At 43.1% G+C, this 16851-nt stretch overlaps 1 protein-coding gene across 3 annotated transcripts in view; it reads right to left on the bottom strand.

The window, feature by feature from the left end:
- Positions 1-16312, bottom strand: part of FNDC3B (fibronectin type III domain containing 3B) — a 391122-nt gene extending 374810 nt beyond the window's left edge. For all 3 annotated transcript variants that reach the window (XM_064275476.1, XM_064275474.1, XM_064275478.1), the window contains exon 1: positions 16201-16312. The gene's annotated coding sequence lies outside the window, so the exon portion shown is untranslated. The remainder of the gene's footprint in view (positions 1-16200) is intronic.
- Between the last annotated feature and the right edge of the window lie 539 nt (positions 16313-16851).

Genomic DNA, 16851 nt, shown 5'->3' with positions numbered 1-16851 from the left:
GGAAGTGACACTGTTTCCATGTTTAAATTGAATATACCAAGCAAATGGTAAAAGCTAAAACACTGTTTTAAAATTATTCTGTCACAGGTATCATGAAAACCTGGTTAAAGCTACACAACAACCACATAGTAGGACTAAAGAATGTCCAAAAGCAAAGAAACCTGAAAATAACCGTTTCTTCATTAACATGAGATATTTCAGGGTAACTTAAGAGAGCTATTGCCAATTAAAGCCAAATAAAACATAAGCTTTAAAATATTATCCATTTCTACTTTCCCCTCAACCTCTTAAAAAAAAAAAGACAGCATTTTAAAAAAATGAACTTGCTTCCTTCTAGTGACTCATACTACTAATTTTATAATAATTTCCTTAAAAATGAGTGCATGTACACAGGCAAGTTTTAATATTAAAAAATATTATTTATCTGAAATTAATTCATTGAATCTGCATATCTGCATATTCTGATGATAGCAGTGAAAGCAAGTAAAGGGTTAGAGAGAAGAGGATCCAATCAATTAGAAATACACCCACTCCTCACTACGACATAGTTCGGTTCCAAAGACCGGGTCATTATGCAAAAAATGGCATTATGCAAAAATGGGGGATGATCACATCAGATCACAAAATGGAAGATGACTACATCATTACATAACTGCCAAATTACATCATTACATAACTGTCAAACCACTGAGAGTCAAGGCCCAGGAAAGCTGACACATAACTTTAACCATCACAGCCAGCATTACTCTCACTTTGCACCCTGGCACTTGTTACTGCCAGATGTATGTTGTTAATGCACAAAATAGAAGATTTTTTACTATTGTCATAAACGCAAAATGTCAAATAACAAGATAGTCAATAAGTGAGGAGCAGGTATACATATAAGCATAAAGAACACTCAAATCCTAAAATTAAAACATTCCTTCTTTTACAGATGCTTAAAAGTGTTCTCTTTATAGTAAAATATAAAACATTTTAAAATTAAGTACAAGTGGTCCCCTGACTACAAACAAGTTCTATTCCTAAATCTGTCTTTAAGTCAAACATGTACGTTAAGTCAGAAGAGTTAGGTATGGTTCGTATCTAACAACAGTTAAGTCAAATGTTTGTCTTAGTATATAGTATACCTTTCCATGCATAAAACCATTAAAGAAACACTACCAGATACACTAAAATATCTTTAACATAATAATGCAGTAATAACATTTTGATGTGTGTCGCAAAGTAGCGCTCGTTTGTTTTTACAAACCATTGCATGTACCTCAAATTTTTAATAAAACAGGCTTTACAAGGGTTAATACATAACTACAGGTTGTATGTAAATCGGACGTCTGTAACCCGGGAACTGCCTGTACTCTTAACCATTAGTTCGATCCTATGGTAACTGGCATCATGGGGATCTACCACACGCCAGTCCACATAAGGCAAAGGCTTCCCCAGCCCCCAACTGTACAAAGAGGAGGGCACAGGGGCAGCCCCGCGTTAAGAATCCCTTCTCTGGGGTCCCACCCATTCATAGACCTTTTGCCATTTACAGCCTCCCTTCTGAGGCAGAAGAGAAACAAGAGAAGGTGGTTCTAACAGTCCTCAGCATTCTGTAGAAACAGCCTCCAGAGAAGCACACAGCTCCTTCCAGACCACGAGGAATATTTCTGTGAAGAAGCAAGGAGCTGTTTTTAGGTAACACAGCCTTGAGGGCTACATCTTCATTTAGTCTCTTCATCCATACCATCCCACAAAAACACAAGGAAAGAAAAAAGTCAGGTCTCACTTCAGAACCTTGTCCTTAACTCACCTTCAGTGAACTCACTTTCTAAAGGTGGAGTAGAGAGCTAAATGATTTATAACAAAGGAAGCATTTAGGGTTGCCAGCTACCCAGGTTTAGCCTGGGCCATCTGGGAAGGCACAGGACTCTTCTGAAGCCTGAGGTCACCTTTAATTAACCACAGGAGCTGCTCTTTGAGTTCTCAGAGATGAGACACGCTCCAGCCAGTTCTGTGCTCGTCCCATCCCTTGTGACTGCCTTTGGTGCAACCCAAACCACCATAAACTATTAACCTTAAAAGGAAAGAATAGGTTAGTTATTAGTAGGAATGGGAGAATTTGCTTTCCCAGGTGCAAATTAAAAGTACAGGATCTTACTCTATACAAGATGACTTAAATGAAGGGCATTTGGCTAGGGATGTAAGATGAACAAAACTATATTACCAACTGGTGAAAAGGACTCTGTTACAGAGTTTTAAAAGGTCTGAATAAGGTAAAACTTCACCATTACTTAACCAACTGCTCTAGATTTTTCCCGTTCACTATACTGAGTTTCTTATGTATTACTTTCCACTGCATTTCCTTTTATCCTATGGTTTCTTTCATCTCAAGGTCAAATTGCTATTACGGGAAACAATCTAGGAAGATCTCCCTCTTAATAGATGTCCAGGATATTATTGCTTCAAAATAAATTTTAGGTTTCTGGGCAATAGACAGGTTGAGCACATGGCACGCATTCAACAAATACGGTGCCTTTGCATCCAGCTATCTGGGAACACGTAGAGCCAGCGTACCATGTCTGGAGATACAAATGCAGTGTCTGACCTGAACTACTGAGAGGCAGTGTGATACAGCCGACAAAAGTTCTAAAATCAAACTAGTTGACCTCAGTAAGTATTTTAACCTTTTTGAGCATGTCTTCTAATCGTTGGTTCATTTAAGAAACATGTATACAGCACCTGCTATGTACCAACTTCTACTGAGGGCACTGGAAGCACATGCAGGAAAACAGATCTACCTCCAGAGTTATTTTAACATACATATATAAGAAAGTGCCTGGTAAGTGCTGGGTGCTCAGCAATTGCTGGTTGCTATTATTATATTTTATATCTGATTTATGATCTGAGTGTTTGGAAGTACAGTGCACAAGTGTCTTTCATGTCTATAAACGAACCTGCTTCCTTTCTAAGAGATTCAAAATGCCGATAGCCAGCTATCAGTTTACCCCAAAGAATATGATGATAAAAACCTAAGTTTGAACCCTTCAATTCTACCCTCATTCCTAAATGGAGTCCTTTGGTCTAAGTGCTCCTCAGTTCTTCCCAGCCAGTAGCTCAAAAACTTAAAGGGACAGATTACCAAGAGAGCCAATTCTCCAAGTCTGGGTTCCCCAAACTTGTTTAACCATACCATTCACCTCAAAACACTTGATAAAGATTCCCAGGTGCCACCCAGACCCAAAGAATAATAGCCCCATGTACACCACACACACACCCTCCTAATTCTCCAGAAGATTATTCTCTTATCAGGCATGCTTTATTTTGCCTTTTTAATAGCTGTGGTCATTCTTCTGAGGTCTTCTCCATGGCATACGCTGTTACCCTTTCCCCAAGGCTTGTTTCATACTAAAGGGCACTCTAGCCATTACAGTCTAGCAGCAGGTCAACTCTCTCCATTGGGATCCCAACATCTCAGCAAGGCACATTTTGGTTTTTGTTGTTGTTGCTGGTTTTTAATATCTCCCTTCTAGAATTTCACTAACAAGACTTTTCTTTTAAAACTACTATAAATCTCTGGAAAGTTACTTTTTTTTTCTTCAACATATGTTTTTTGGAAAAATACCTTTGAGATTCTTCTTGTTTTAAGTGAAAGTTTACAGTTCAAATCAGTTTCTCATACAAAAACTTATACACACATTTTATGACCCTTGTTGCTTTCCCTACAATGTGACAGTACAGTCTTCCTCTCCATGGTATTTCCCATGTCCATTCAGCCACCTCCTGTCCCCTTCTGAACAGGAGCTACCCATTTAGTCTCATGTATCTACTTGAGCCAAGAAGGAAATACTTCACGAGTATCATTTCGTCTTATTAGTTGGCTTCAGGGAATGGTTTCAGTTCTGGGCTAACAGAGAGTCCAGGGGCCATGTCTTCCGGGGTCCCTCTAGTTTCAGTCAGACCATCAAGTCTAGTCTTTTTACTTAAATTTGAGTTCTGCACCCCACTTTTCTCCTGCTCCATCAGGGACTCTCTGTTGTGGTCCCTGTCAGGGTGGTCACTGGTGGTAGCCAGGCATCATCTAGTTCTTCTGGTCTCAGGCTGATGGACTCTTTGGTTTATGCGGCCCTTTCTGCCTCTTGGGCTCATATTTTCCTTGTGTCTTTGGTGTTCTTCATTCTCCTTTGTTCCAGGTGGGCTAGGATCAACTGATATACCTTAGATGGCCACATGCTAGCTTTTAAGACCCCAGACACCCCTCATCAAAATGGGATGCAGAACATTTTCTTAGTAAACTTTGTTATGTCAATTGACCTAGATGTCCCCTGAAACCATGGTCCCCAGACCCCCAGCCCTGCTACTCTGTCCCTCGAAGTGTTTGGTTGTATTCAGGGAACTTCTTAGCTTTTGGTTTAGTCCAGTTGCACTGACTTCCCCTGTATTGTGTGTTGTCCATCCCCTCACCTAAAATAATTCTTGTCTAATACTATCTAGTTAGCGAATACCCCTCTCACTCCCTCCCTACTCTCATAACCATCAAAGAATGCTGTCTTCTGTGTTTAAACATTTTCTCGAGTTCTTACAATAGGGAAAAGTTATCTCTTTTAAAGAGCACTTCTCTTAGTTTATAATTTTCCAACTAACTTGAGTAAACAAGCAAAATGTACATAAAAAACCAATGGAAGGCCATATTTTTAGGGAAGAAATAAAAGAAAGCTATTTGTTCAAACTTTCTAACTTAATTAGCAATCTACTACAGACATGAAAAAAGTCCATGTAGTCTCTGGAAGGGGTACCTGGGTTGTGCAAATGGTTACTGCACTCAGCTGTTAATCAAAAGTTAGCCTTTCTTCTAACTTTTATAACTGAGTGGAAGTTCAGGTTTGCCCAGATGCACCTGAGAAGAAAGGCCTGGTGACCTGTTTCCCAAAAATGTCAGCCATTAAAAACCCCACAGAGTACAGTTCTATTCTGACATACATGGGGTTGCCATGAGTTAGAGTTAACTCAACGGAAATTGGTTTATTCCCTGGAGAACTTCCATTTCTTTTAAAAGAATAGCAATAAATAAAGACCTACATTTGCACTGGAGGTGACTCATGTCTTTAATTTTTTTAATTAAATAATTTATTCACCCCTAAAAAAAAAAAAGAAAGAAAAAAAACTTTTTTTTTTTTACCCCTACTATGGTAAAAAAAAAAAAAAAAAAAAACCCTGAGGAAAACTGTGGGAATAGAAAAATGGCTATAACATACCCCATGCTTCAAAGAGATTATCTTCTGTAAAACACATAATGACTGAGTGCCTGAGGAGAGGTATTAAGTTTAAACAGCACACTCAACTTGGGAACTCATCCCTCCACCCCCCATTCAAGGAACATTGACTATACACCCACCATGGAGGACCCTAAGTTAAATCAGTAACCACCCCTACACTCAAGTAGGGGAGACAAGGAGACAATCAGACATGGGTGAAAAGAACAAGTGTTCTGAAGAACACAGATAAAGTGCTAAAAAAAAAAAAAAAAAAAAAACCAGTGCCGTAGTGCTACCAGAGTTTACAGAAAAAGATAAATTACCTAAAATGAAGATATGCAAGAAAGAAAGGGACATTATTTTGAGTAACCCAAAATCAATGAAGGGTACTCTGAATGTGATTGATTTAAGTCTCTCTGCTGAATATAAAGAGACCATGACTCTCCTCACCTTTTGATATCAGTTGGTAATGATGACACCTCTAGAGAAATGAGCAGACCACCAAAATGGCCTGCCATGGTCTAAGCTCATTCATTGTTCATCTCAAACCATTTATACATTCAGTGAAGAAAATATATCCATACATACAGCGCACACACACACACACTACCATCACACCCTTGTAATTCCGTACCCGTTCTCAGGAGTTCAGGAATTAATGAATTACCACGAATGGCAAATACTTTACAGGCCGTGGCGTGCAATTTTTCCCATAACTCCTCATATAATTTGAATGTGAACTTTAACATTTTCCATTTGAAATTTTATCTGACACTTTCAGTATTCCTTTAGGGGTCTCTGAGAAAAAATCAAAGTTTTCCTAAAGTACAAGATGACAAAATTGAATAAAATGCTGAAAGGCTAGAAAGTGTGACAGATCAGATTGTACGTCCTACTCCCTGCTTTCTAGATGGCTTGAGGTGCAATTCAGGAGGGGTCACTTTGTCTGTCTGTGCATATGTGGTCTATGGATGTTAGTAAACTACCCAAATCATCTAAATACTAAATACCTTTTTTTCCTTCCAGAGAGCCACTACTTTTAAACAGTCTTCTCTTAAATTCAAGCCAGTTAATAAAGAAATGCTCTGATCTCAAAGCATGGCCTAGATGAATCTTCCTTTCCAATGCAGTAAATGGAGAAAAAAATAATAGCTGTTTCTACATACTTGCCTGGAGTAGACCAAACCCATTGCCATTGAGTTAATTCCAACTCACAGGAACCCTACAGGGGAGAGTAGAACTGCCTCACAGGGTTTCCAAGGAGCAGCTGGTGGATTTGAACTGCTGACCTTTTGCTTAGCAACCAAGCTCTTAACCACTACACCACCAGGGCTCCTAAACCAAGGGGAAGCAAAGAGTGATTGAACTGGATAAATCTTCAACATATTGTTAAGCATCCTGATTCACTAATTTAGACTAATCTTTACTTCTATTACTCTAAACTGGAATCTTCTCTAAGTTAAAGACCCCAACAGAACTATTGGAAACAGCAATATCTAAAGACTTTTTGTGTTTTCTTCTTAAATGATCAAAATAATAGAAGATACAGAATGTGTAGAAAATCTGTAAAATACAAGAGAAACCGGTGTTTAATATCCTAAAGATATATTACAAACGACTTGACCAAATCTGACCCCTAGTCAGTCACCTACTAGAAAACTTCAGGTCTGAGTATAAAATCCGTCCAACTAGAAAGGCCTGCGTTACAAAATATTTTTAAAGAAATTTACCTTATTACCTCTAAATTCATACAAAGCCTGGAACTGAGCTGCCTGTGAGGGTCTTGCTCTAGCAAAAGTAGAGGAAGGGGATGTGTAGTGAGCATACCTAAGTGCTAACCTCAGGACTTGACCACAAGTCTACCCAAACCAGAGCTTCTAACAGGCTGGAAGCCCTGCTGAGAATTTGCATTTCTAACAAGCTCCCAGGTGATGTTTAATGCTGCTGGTTAGGACCAATTCTGAGAACTACCAGTGAAGCTAAACCAAACCCACTGCCCTTAAGTCAATTCTGACATATAGCAACCCTATCAGACAGAGCAGAACTTCCCCGTAGGGTTTCCAAGGCTGTAAATCCTTACAGAAGTTGACTGCCACATCTTTCATCTGTACAGCCACTGCTGGGTTCAAACCACCAAACTTTTTGGTTTGCAGCCAAGTGCTTTAACCGCTGCACCACCAGGGTTCCTTCACTGGTAGAGCAGTGATTCTCAAAATTCATCATACTAAGAATCACCTGGGGATCCGTTAAAATGCAGATTCTGATTCAGTAGATCCGGGATGAAAATGCAAGTTCTCAGCAGGAGTTCAAACCAGAACAAACTGGGTGGAAGCCCTGGTCCAAAAGCCAGAGGCCGGAGGAGATGGGCAACTAAAAGCAATAATAATATTCTTAAACTTTTAACACCTGCTCCATCAATCTATCATTAAATGCTTACAGGTGACAGAAAATTAACACGTAGCAAAACAAATATCAACAGAAAAACTCCAAAGCAAATGAATACGATACACATAGTTGGAGTCTACTGATGGGGGGAGTGGGAGAAAGTTGATTATTGCTGTGATTTATTTTGCATACCGATAATACGGCTCTAACTTTTGCTGGCAAACAGTTCCTAATTCAAGCGACAGCACTAAGTAAATCAACATTTATTTCACGGCAATCCACAAAAACCTACAACTTCCAGGGGCCCTGCGCCTCTGTGCAATGTGCAACAAGCAGAACCAGCTGCAACCCACACTGCATTTTCACATTGCTTTTCAGTAAAGTGATTTTCCCAAAGTGCTTAAAAGTGGTTTGTTCTTTTAATTAGGTAAATATTCCCCTATGATCTATTTAAACTTCTGAAATACACAGTAAAACCTTTTCATACAAACTAAAAAGGCAAACCTTATCCTAGGCTTGCTGGGTAATTGCAAATTCCTAATTAGTTACATCCAGAACAATGGTGTTTTTTAATAGAGACTCTCTTTCACCCTACTGTGGATAATCTGACTGAGTCCCTTAAGAATAAATTAAATCATGTTATTTCCTGGGATTTTAGAATCTTCAATTATTTCTCAAACACATCCTCTATTTGCTTATGTATAAAGACCATTTTCTAGAGTATTATTTCAATGCAAAGTTTTTCATAATTGAACACCGTGAGTTAGTATTACATCAACTGAGTTTCAGTAATTTTTTCTGACTGGTTGCCTTTACAGGAATGTTTATCACTCCTTCCAACATCAAAACAAGAACCTATCAGAAGCCTTAAATCCTAACACAAATTTAGTTTTAAACGCAGTCTGTAGGTTCTAAAATTTTAACATTTCTCAACTGTCATAAAGGAGCAAAGAACTGAAGTTGCCACAATCCTGCCCTAAGTCTGGTGGTAGACATGGTTTCTCTGTACAACATTCCAAAACTATGAGTAAAATACCTGTGTGTGAAGAGAAAACTTAACCATTGCAAAAAAAGAAAGTCAGAACAGAGAATATTCCGCTAACAAAGAACCTAGTCTCAATAAATGTCTTCTAAGTCAATCTGATTTCTGAAAATGAAATAAAATTGCATTTTAAAGTCAAATACAGTCATTTAATACAAGGGACATTTTAAAGGCTGACACTTGCTAGAACCTCAATCAATCAACTCTAACTCTGGCTCAACACCAGCTCACCCAACAACCCCCTTCGCCCCCAGCTATTGACAACTGAAAAGCAGTTTTAATGCTATTATAGAAACAAAACGAATTAGGAGCTGATGCCGGGACCTACAGTGAGGACTGCCAAGGGCACTTCATCAGCCAAGGGCATCAGAAATTACAGTCCAGCATTTACAGAAGGCTAAACTTGCACATCTCAACTAGGTACAAAGAAAAGGATTGAAGAACTGATCTGTTTTCAAATTGAGAAACATCCTGCCTGTAGAGGGCAGATCATTGGAGTCTATCCATCTCCCACGATTTAAAAACCTCCCTGGTCCCCCATCCCCCACCCACATACCTTTGGTCTCCAAGACCTGATAGGCGACGTGACTAAACCTGCTCCATAAACAACTCTCCTCCTGACAGGCCTGAGACTGGGAACTGTGGCCTCTCATCAGCTGTACCTTGCAAAGCGCTCAAGTACCATTAAGTCATCCTCCCACCTGCCCTGTGCTTGATTTCTACACAGCCGAAGACAAGCCAGTCAAGCTTGCTCTGCCTTTTTAAAACACATAATGCATACTGTATATTTTAAAGCACAAAAAAAAAAAAAAAATGCTGATGAATATGTTAATATATTCAAAGGTATTCAGAGTAAACTGAAGAACAAAGCTTCTCCTCAATCACCTAAGTACATTCCCAACAGCTCTAAGGATGAGAATTAATGTTTACTTGAAAATAACGCCTTACCAAGACTCTCGTTTAATGGATTAGCCTCATTAATGCGAAATGGCAACTGTGATTTCTAAAGTGAAAACGCACGTAGGTTGCAAAAATCCCCTACACTGAAAATACGATTCTTCCCCTCCATTCTCAGCTGTAATTATTAAAAGCTCAAATAATAGGCTTATTTAGGTAACATTCAATGACTAAAACCTCACGTCTCTATCGCTCAATACTGAAAGTTGCTATGAGACTGCATCTTCCCCCCCCACCCCAGGAAGACCCTGAGTCAGGTCAGAACGACCTGTTCACATCGGCAATGCTGGCCTAGCTCAAGGCCACATCTAGGCGGAAAAGGACCAAATACAGAGCTGGGGCAACTTATCAGTTTATAATTTATAATTATAAAAATACAATTTTTGAGCACTTACAAATCGACTACTCCATCACGAGTGGGGAGAAAATCAAACAGCAACGTGAAGCTTGAAGCTTTATTGACTCATCACAAGGGGAAACATAAATCATTTTTCAAATTGTCCAAGCACAATCTGGAGATGGTCTGTGCGCCCCTAAAGATTACAGCAGTGTGTGCACGCACACGCGCATGTGTGTATGTGTGTGTGTGTAGGAAACCCTATGGGCCAGTTCTACTCCCCTATAAGGTCGCTATGAGCCAGAATCAACTCGGTGGCACATAACAAATGCTGTAAGAAAAGCTCAGCTGTAAACTCTGGAATAGAATAAACACTTGAATAACAATTTGCCAAACACTTTTTAATACACTGACTCATTAACCCCTCGTGACAACCATTTGAAAAGGTGTTTTCTCTTTATGTTAAAATGAGGAAACTGAGGCTGAGAGATTCCACAGTGTCTCAAGGACACACAGCTAAAAGGTAAAGCACTCCTTGACGAACCAGATCTGACTTCAAACTGATGCTCACATGCGGCCTTTACTGGGGGGCATAAGGATAGATTCCTAATCTCTGCCCATCTTTTCATCATCATTTAAGATTACAGTAAATCTCTCGTTTGTATTAAGCACCTTAATGTCCTACAAATTGAACGATACATCACAGGTTAAATCATGTTTCCTATATTTGTCACACTCACTAGGACACTGTAATCCTATTTATAACATGGTTCCTGGGGACAGTATACTGTTCCCAATGACCAGAATTTTGTACAAACAGGGGATTTCAGCTATCTGCACAGAAGTTGAATTCACAATTTTCAAAGAGGTGAAGGCAACGTAATTCACGTAACACTACTATAGAGCAATTTAATGCTGATATACACTGGTGTAAGCCCTTGAGGATCATATCATGCAATTATCCCCAGGAAAAAGATTACTTTATCCTTTCTTTTCCTAACAGTGGCACGCAAAAAAAAAAAAAAAAAAGTATCAAGTTATTGCATATTTACGGATAGAATCTAAATGAATGCTGACCTTAACATGAGTTGGGGTTTTTACTGTTTCATACAAAATCAGTTGTTGAAATTCCTTCTACCAAATAGACCCTAAAATGCGCTAGATTTTAAATTCAGTCTACTAATCGGAAAAAGTACTTGACCATTAGTCACCAAAAGGATTTGTCTTGCTGTTTGTTTTAATCTTACTCATTCTTCTCAATTCATGGATGAATCTAGAGTGTTTTGCATTTGAACTTTATACTCTGATACTAAAGCAGTAATTATATTTTAATTCTTCAGATTAATTTTAGAGCTGCAGAATGATGTTTTGGCCCTATTATTTATCTGACACTTATAAATTCATTTGCAGAGAATCATTCAGTGAGCAAGTAAACATGGGTATGAGGGAGTCATCTTTTTCCTACTACTAGTGGATGCAATAAGGGGCTCAAGCAGCAATGACTGAGAATGATGCAGGAGCAGGCAACGTTTCGTTGTGTTGTACATTAGGTAGCTATGAGTTGGAGCTGACACATCACCTGACGCTGGCGACTTTTCATATTGCCTCATTACACTAAAATAACCAAGTAGCACTGACTATGGTTTTTCCAGCAATTTCTGTAGACAATTATTTCAACCAAACAAGAAAAAGTCATCTGAACTTTCTGTCCATCACTTTTAACTAAGACATGTAAGCATTTTAAAAACAAATAATGTGCTCATTTTGTCCATTCAACTTGTGAAAGCAAAGTTGAGCTTTCAGCTAACTCAGCATTTATAGTCTACTTAAGGGCTGAATCTAAGCATCTTCTGGTGGTGTGGAATATAAAACCTGACCTAAGAGCATCACCATGGAATTGACTCCAACTCATGGTGACCCTATAGGACAGAGCAGAACTGCCCCACAGGATTTGCTAGGCTGTAGTGTTTACAAAGGAGCCCTGGTGGCACAGTAGTAAAGCACTTGGCGCTAACAGAAAGGTCGGCAGTTCGAACCCACCAGCCATTCTGCTGTCTCTGTTCCACAGGAAAAAGATGTGGCAGTCTGCTTCCATAAAGATTCCAGCCTTAGAAACCCTATGAGGCAGCTGTACCCTGTCCTATAGGGTCACCCGGAATTGACTCGATGGCAATGGGTTTGGTTTAATCTTTACAGAAGCAGACTGCCACATCTTCCTCCCATGGAGTGGCTGGTGGGTTAGAACTGCCAACCTTTCGGTTAGCAGCCAAATGCGTAACCACTAAAAGTATCATGACTCTGTTGAACATGAACAGACTTAAGAGTCAGGAAGTTCTACACTGCACTCTCCAGTTACGCTACCTACTAATCACACATAAACAAGTTAAATTTAAAATAATTAAAAGTAAAATTCTAAATGCTGTTCCTCCATCACACTAGCCACATCTCAAATGCTCCTACAGCTACATGTGACTGACAGTTACGATACTGGACAGCACAGATACAGAACATTCCCATCATCAAGGAAAGTTCTATCGAACAGTGCTGTTAGTAGCTATGTGATCTTAGGTAAGTCACTTAAATTTCTGTACACCTCAACGCCCTTGCGTGTAAAATGTGCCTAACGTTTCATTTGAAACCCAGTTGTAAGAATTTTAATTAATATATAAAAAGCACAGGACATAATGCTTATCACATATTAGATATCCAAGAAAAAGTATGTATCAATGCAATCCTATATTTAGATTTTAAAGGAGTCCTGGTGGTGCTCAGCTGCTAACAGAAAGGTTAACAGTTGGAATCCACCAGCCGCACTGCAGGAGAAAAGATGTGGCAGTCTGCTTCCATAAAGATTACAGCCTTGGAAACCCTATGGGGCAGTTGTACCCTGTCCTGTAGAATCACTGAGCCCGAAAGGTCAGCGGTTCAAACCCACCAGCTGCTGCACAAGAGAAAGACGTTGCAGTCTGCTTCCGTGAAGATTAAACCCAAACCAAAAACCCACTGCCATTGAGTCATTCCGACTCATAGTGACCACACAGGGCAAGGCAGAACTGCCCCTCTTCAGAAGAAATATGTGGCAGCTGGCTTCCTTAAAGATTTACAGCTTGGAAACCCTCTAAGGCAGTTTTACTCCGTCCTATAGGGTTGCTATGAGTCAGAATTGACTCCACAGCAGTGGGTTTAATCTCTGTTTCTTGGGAATCTTTATAGGAGTAGAGCGGCTGGTGGGTTCAACCCATTACCAGCTGAGCGCTTAACTACTGTGCCACCGGGGCTCCTTCCACAAGAATTACAGCTTGGGAAACCCTCTGTCCTTTAGAGTTGCTTTGAGTCCAAGTCAACTTGAAGGCAATGGGTTTATATCAGACTTTGTCTATGATGGTGACACTGAAAAAATAAATCACTTCCGCTCCCTGGGCCTGGTTTTCTTAAACTGCAAAGTTTGGGAAGTTCTGGTTAATTCCTAAGGACTCTATCAAATGCTACCATGTTAAAGTGCTGAGCAAAAGGGGCACAAATTTCTACTTAGTAAACTACTACCTAGACTCCCAGAGCTTCCTAACTGATCCCAAGCATTCTTCCAGAAACCCCAGAAGACTGGCTCTCCAGTATAGCCCATGGTCTGATGTGAGCTATTTATAAAGTTTGTCTTAAAAAGTTACCGGAATTTCTTTCTGAAATTGTATATACTGTAATCAGAAGCTACAACCCCCTATTCCATGATGATATCTTGCAGTTTTAACATCTTTTTTAAGTGCACACTATCTCTTTACAGATGAATTTTTTTCTCTCAAAAGCATTTAAACCAAGACACGTTAAAAACGCATACCAGTATAAATATAATATTTTAATGACAGATTTTTTTTTTTTTTTTTAACCAGATAGGCCTCATTCTTAGCCAGCCTGTTAGTGGTCCTCTGGTGTCTAAACAAATTGAGAATTATACCCTGTGGGTGAGGTCCAAGGAGCCCTGGTGGCACCGTGGTTAAAAACTAGGCTGTTTACCAAAAGGTCAGTGGTTCAAACCCACCAGCCCCGCCGCAAGAGAAAGATTTGGCAGTCTACTTCGATAAAGATTTACAGCCTTGGAAACCTTACCGGCCAGTTCTACTCTGTCCTGTGAAGTTTCCAGGAGTCAGAATGGACTCAGTGGCAATGGGTTTGGTTTTTGGTTTTTCAGTGAGGTCCTCTTGCAGGACCTGAAACATGTTTGGCGACTTCACCCTCATTAACAGCTGCTCCCAGGGAGCCAGGAAATTTACGGATTGCTGGGTCCGGTTTCGGTTCGGGTCCAGATCCCCTCTTCAAGGAAGGGCAAACACGGGCCTCACAAAAAAAAAAAGGGGGGGGGGGAGGCCCAGGGCTGCTATCCTCTGCGGACCTTTTCCCAGGGAAGTGGCCTACCCTCCCCAACTCACAACTTTAACTTGGGGTTGGAGAAGCATTACTCCAGCAGCAGAAATAGGAACCCAGCAGTGCAATTTTGCCCAAGGCCTGAAGCCTCAGGAAAAAAATAAAAGTGTTATTCCAGAGCAGATTCCTTTTCTTCCGGGTCTGTCTGCTCCCTCTGACTCTTTGCCCACAACCACCGTGCCCCCCTTCCCAATGCCCCACCTATCTCCACATTAAAAAAAGGGAGGGGGCTTATTCCCTCTCACTTAGCTTTCCCTAGCAGGGCCTGGCAACAGGAGGAAATTCAAATCAAATTAACTGCACATTAAAAAATAAACAGACAAGCAATCAGGGGTGCCCACCCAACAAAAGACCTCGCCGGTTCCAAAATATGATTAAGCCTGAGAGGGAAGAGGGGGAGGAGGACTAGAGACTAACCGGGATGGAGAGATAAACGTGTGGGGTTTTGGCCCCAGCGTCCGCCCATCTCGGCCAAATTCCAAATTGTTTAAAGAAAACGCTGGGCTGAAGAGAAAATAAAATAGAGTTGTAACTTTTAAGGAAGTCCGCACACGGCGCAGTCCGGATAAAATGCCACCGCTTCGCTTCGTCAGGGACGCCAGGGTGGGAGTTGAGATTCGAAAAGCTCCAACTCCAACCGCGCACTCCTGGAAGCCTCCCCGCCAACGGCGCCGCCGGGCGGCCCAGCCCCGTCTCCGGGGACGCCGGGCGCGGGACGCAGGCATTTAGGAAAGTTCGCGGGCACAGCCGGAGGCCCCACTTTCCGCCCAGAGTGACAGGCCCTTCCCACGCCGGCCGGCCCCCGCCCCGCCGCGGGCACCAGACAGTCCGTGCGGTCCCGGCCCGCCCGCTGCGCGGCCCCTCCCGTTCGCCTCCGGGCGCAGATTCCGCCCGTGCGCCCCACCCCCGGCCGGGGCGCCCCTCGGGGTGACCGACTGACCGGAGCTGCGCTGCGCTACACACCGGGTCGCCCGCTCCTTCCCGCCGCGCCCCGCTCCCCCGCCCGAGCTTCCAGCCGCCTGGCTCGCCGAGTCCGGCCGCGGCCGCCGGTTACCGCCCCCTGCCCGGGGGGGAGCCCGGTGGGCAGGACGGGGAGGGAGGACGTGGCGTGCACGGAGGTGGCCAGCGGCTAGGCGGGGAGTGTCCCGGATAGGCCCGACCGGGGCTGGGGGCCAGAGCGGTGCCCGGGGCTGCGGGCCCGGGACCCTCCCCGCGAGCATCCCCGGGCCCGCAGCCCCCGGCCCGCCCCCGCCCGGCGCGGAGAGGCGGCCCCGAGTTCCAGCCCCACTTGGCACGCACGCCCCCCTCCCTCCACCATATGGAAATCTACAGCCTCAGAAAGTGACACGTCGAAGATTCCTCGGCCCCTCCACCCGCCCTCCCCCTCCCGGGCCGCGTTCCTGCAGCGGAGATTCCGGGAGGGGGAGCGGATTCTTCGGACAAAATCTACTGGGAAGGCTCGGGAGGGCGGGGGATGGGGGAGCCACTGCCCAGATTTTTTTTCATCCAGAGGAATCTACCCGTTTCTTTCCCTCCTCCAAACCCTGGCAAGCGGGGGAACGGGCGGAGGACCCGAGCCCGGCGAGACGCAGCCCCAAGGCGGGGGCCGCCCCCTTCCCGGGCCCCGCGTTCCCGGGCGCCCAGATGAGCGCGAGGCGCCCCAGCACTCCGGCGCCAAGTTTTCCCCGGGAAGCGCGGAGCGCTCCCGGGACAGGAACGCACTCGGGCGGACTCGCGTCTGGCCGGGGCTTTTCAGCGCGCCGGGACTGGGCGGTCGAGACGTGGGGTCCGGGTCCCCTGGAATCCCCAGGTCCTGCGCGTCTTACCTTTCTCGGGCTGAAACGCGGAGGTCTGTGCGCGCCACACAGCGGGTCGCCCACGCCTCCCCAGCCGGCAGCCCCGAATATCCCAGCCGCCCCCTTCGCTGCTCCGGCCGCCGCCGCCGCCGCTCTCCTCCACCTCCTCCTCCGGCCGCCGCCGCCGCTCAAATAACTACCAGGAGGGTTTGATGGGGGATTCCGCCATGTCAATGATGTCGGGACCACATGGGCATTTGAGGCCCGCCCACTACCGTAAACTACAGAGTAAAACCGCCTCCACAAATGCATACTTACTCTCGGGAGCTGTTGGGCCTCGTTTGCCCCCAAGCCTGCCTAGCTGAATAGGTTCAAACAGACTAAAGAAGTCTGAGGCTTAAGAGAACTAGAAACTCCTGAAAGGCGAGGACTGCACGTTCTGCATAAAATATAAATGCAGTGTTTTTTCAGTAATAATAGCTAGGGCTCAAATGACACTTTTTTATTTACACACACGTATATTTTTTTTTATATTGCCTTTTTTTATCCCCACAGCAACCCTTTGAGCTATTTTGTCACTCCCTTGTCTATGTCCCACAGCACTTTGTTCCTACAGCTAACACAGCGTGAGCAGATTTTATTATGCCTGAAAATTAAAATGTCTATCTCCCCCTGCACTCA

Source organism: Loxodonta africana, chromosome 23 (assembly GCF_030014295.1).
Source record: "Loxodonta africana isolate mLoxAfr1 chromosome 23, mLoxAfr1.hap2, whole genome shotgun sequence".
Lineage (NCBI taxonomy): Eukaryota > Metazoa > Chordata > Mammalia > Proboscidea > Elephantidae > Loxodonta > Loxodonta africana.
The sequence above is the reverse complement of the archived record's forward strand: the minus strand, read 5'-3'. Positions and strand labels throughout refer to the sequence as shown.